Source organism: Octodon degus, unplaced genomic scaffold (assembly GCF_000260255.1).
Source record: "Octodon degus isolate 3935 unplaced genomic scaffold, OctDeg1.0 scaffold00128, whole genome shotgun sequence".
NCBI classification, from domain to species: Eukaryota; Metazoa; Chordata; class Mammalia; order Rodentia; family Octodontidae; genus Octodon; species Octodon degus.
In genome coordinates this window covers 5,365,236-5,368,892 of record NW_004524704.1, presented here as the reverse complement: position 1 = coordinate 5,368,892, position 3,657 = coordinate 5,365,236, and positions in this window count along the sequence as shown.

Genomic DNA, 3,657 nt, shown 5'->3' with positions numbered 1-3,657 from the left:
GGCTGGCATGTGGTGCTGGGGGATTGAACCGCGGTCCCTGATGCCTTGCCAAGCTTGTTCCAAGTAGGTGCTTTAGACCACTGAGCCATCTCTCCAGCCCCGAATAAGTTGTATTGACTCTACCCTGAGACGTAGTTCTCAGAACCATCTACACATAGCCTTGCATACTTTGGCCATCTCTTTTCCTCGGTGATAATTTTCTTTCCAATTTCACTGCTAATCCAGCCATGACACATAGTAGCCTTGTAAACCTGAATGTGTGCTGACTTCACAGGGCCTCTGTTTCTGCACCTCTCAGCTGGGCTGACCTCCCAAGGTTAGTGCACTAAGCTGACATGTGACTTCTAAGATCTCCCCAGGGTGCCCAAATGCGACTTTATTTGGAATAGGCTCTTTCTAGATGGAATAAGTTTATGTATTTAGTACAAGGTCTTCAGGGTCTCACTAGACAGATCGGACTCATGAAATGATCCTTCTGTTTTCAGCCTTCTAAATGCTGGGTGCCACCACACCCAGTCTCATTCGCTGTTTCAAGGTGCCCCAGGTGCTGGCCAGCACCACATGCCTGGGATCAAACCTCAGTTGCTGCATCTGCCTAAGCAGGCACTTTAATCTGCGGAGCAATTGGGCAGGCTCTGGAACAACTTTGAATGAAGTCATACTGTCTTAGGGAAGTCCCGAGTCCAATGCCTGATGGCTTTATACCAAGTTCAGAAATTTGTGTATAGAGATGTGAGGTGAAAGAAGAGCAGATGAGGCACAGAGAGCTTCGTTTGTAAGCAGAAGCCAAACTTGGAGGGAGGAGCCTGCAGGCCAGCACACACCAAAATTACTGGAAGCTAGAAGAAGGCAAGGAAGGATGCCACCTCTCAGAGTCTTCACAGATAGCGTGACCTATGATCATGCTCAGGGACTGCGGGAGGATGAACTTCTTTTGCATACACCCCCTAGTTAGTGGCAAGGCATTGTGGCATCCCTAAGAAGCTAACACAGTTTTATGAGGATTAAGTAAGACAATTTGTGTAAAAGGTTTGCGGGTGTTCCAATAACAAATATAAAACAAAAAACAGTCAGCTGGTGTTCATTATCATTGTGAATCCAGATTAAAACTCTCAAGTTGCAAATACAGCCAGGATATATCCTTGTCCTTCTGACTGGAAAGGACCCTGTGCCTTGGGCGTGTGGTACCCGCCACATCTGCCTTCCACTACCTCAATCTCACTCACCCTGTGGGTCCTAAAAGATTAGCCACCGTTGTCCTGATTTGTGCATATACCTTATGGCCTGGCATAGAAATCAACACTACCTGAATAGATAATATCCTAGAAATAAATGTGCAAGATTATTTAAATCCAATATAACAAATATGATAAAAATATACGATTATAATTCATGAGAGATAAAATGGATTAGCTAGCAGGTCACCTGGGGCAAACAGAGAGACATGTTACAGAAAAAAAGCCACCAAGAGCTTTCACTTCAAGCCTGTCTTTCATGACATGGATGAGTAACTCAAAGCCCAGGAGGCCCAGCTTCCACCCCAGGCTGATCAGCTTACAATTCAAACCAAAGAGTAATTCTTTTTCTTTACCAAAGAGTCTTTCCATAGCATCATGCCACTTACACTAAAAAAAGAAGGAGCTAAAATATATTTTTTAAAAAAGAATAGAAAAGACCAGCGGCATGTACCTATGATCTCAGTACTCTGGGAGGCTCAAACAAGAGGTTTGAGCCTCACTCAGGCAACCTAGTGAGACCCTGTAGCAAATTTAAAAAAGAAAACTGGGGTCAGGGAAGAGTGGTTGGGGGATGAAGCTTAGTACGAAGGTGCTGGGTTCAAGTCCCAGTGCCACACACAGGAAAGAAAAGAAGATAGAACTAGAGAAGAAAAAGGGGGTGGGGAGAAAAGGAAAGAAGGAAGGAGAGAAGGAAACCCTGGAAGAAATGAACGTGGGAAAATACTGCAGGAGTTACAGGAGAAAAAATGAGGCAAACTAGATGAGAACATTCACAAAAGATCCCAGGATTGCCACGGAGTGATTCAAACTGATAGGAGGAAACTCACATTCCTTGAGCGCAGTGAAAGAATGTCCAAGGGAGGGGGAGGAGGAGGAGAGACCACATTCCTGAGGCGCAGCAAGCGTGATCTGAGATCCGGGAGGAAAAGGGAAATTTCCTGAATTGAGACACACCACAGAAGGAACATAGAGTTCACGAAAACCCTGTTATCTGTGAGTATCCACCTCAGCCACAGGCCCGCCTGTTTGGGCTTAGAATCTCTTGCCAACTCTCTGCCTCTCTGGCTGCCATCAAAGGGTTTAGTACAACAAGAACCAGGCACTCCGGACATGGTCCAAGCGCTGCTGGTGTCTGGTGGTGAAGGGCACTTTTCGGTAGATTTCTTTACCTCGGCCTGCCTCAGATTCCAGCTTTCGCCTTAGTATTAGGCTACCTCTTCTGTATTCTTCAAATTCTGCCTGTTTTTCATACTCTTTTCTGAATGAATAAACAGCATTGGTATTCCTCCCACTTCCACGTCATGGTGAATACTTTCTAAAAATCGCTCATCCAAACGAACAAGTCATGGCTCCGCAGCCCCCTCCGTCAAGGTTCCCTAGGCCTCTACCCACCCACCGCACCTGCGGCCCGCACGGCAAGCACGCCTCGCAGCTTCTCTCGGCGGCACCTGCAGCCCTCTCCAGACATCGTCTCACACCTTGCACCTGATCCCTCTGTTCTCTGAGCTCAGTCGTTTCTTGCATTTTGATAATATTACCCATCCTCAGGAGGATCACTTCCAGTCCGATTTGTGTAGCGACACCCTGTAGACCCTGTACTAAATATACACACACAAAAAAAAGGCCAGCCAGATGGCTCAGTGGACTAAAGTGCCTGCTTAGGCAGCGCTCAGGGACCTGGTTCGATTCCTGGCACCACATGCCATGAGCTGAGACAATTGAGACTGCTTGGTGGCGCGTGCCTGGAATCCCAGTGCTTGGGAGGCTGAGAACAGGAAGGGTCAGTAGGAGTCTGATCTGTGTACTGAGACCCTATAGCTCTTGTACTATATATATATCTGTATAGCTATGTATGTGTCTATGTATCTATATATCTAACCCATCTTGCAGATTTATGGAGGACAAAATAACTTAGGGATTTACTTCTGAATATTTACCAAAATAAAAATTTGGCTAAAACTTTACATTTGTATATAATTTTAATACATTCCCACATACGTGCACACATATATATGGAATGTGTGGTGTGTAGTTCACTAGGCAGCATTTATAGTCACAGAGGCTATATACACAGTGCCTCTGCTAGTCTTCACAATACTTATACAATAACTAAGAGTTCAATGTGGATGCATATTAATTTTATCAAATATTACTGCTTAAATATTTAATGGAAATTTATCAGTAGTTCTTTTAATAGAAGTAGTGAAAATTATAAAAATAATGAAATATAGCCTTTGGGGTTGCCAGCTTAAAATTTCATATATGGCTTTTCTGATGATTTTAAGAAACTACTCAGAAACATTTAATATAATTAATTTTTAAGAGTGTAGTTTCAGAAATCACATATATCTGTACTTGATAATCATTTTATAGTGGTAGCTACTCTTTATTATGTGATTTTACAGTCTTTTAGATTTTT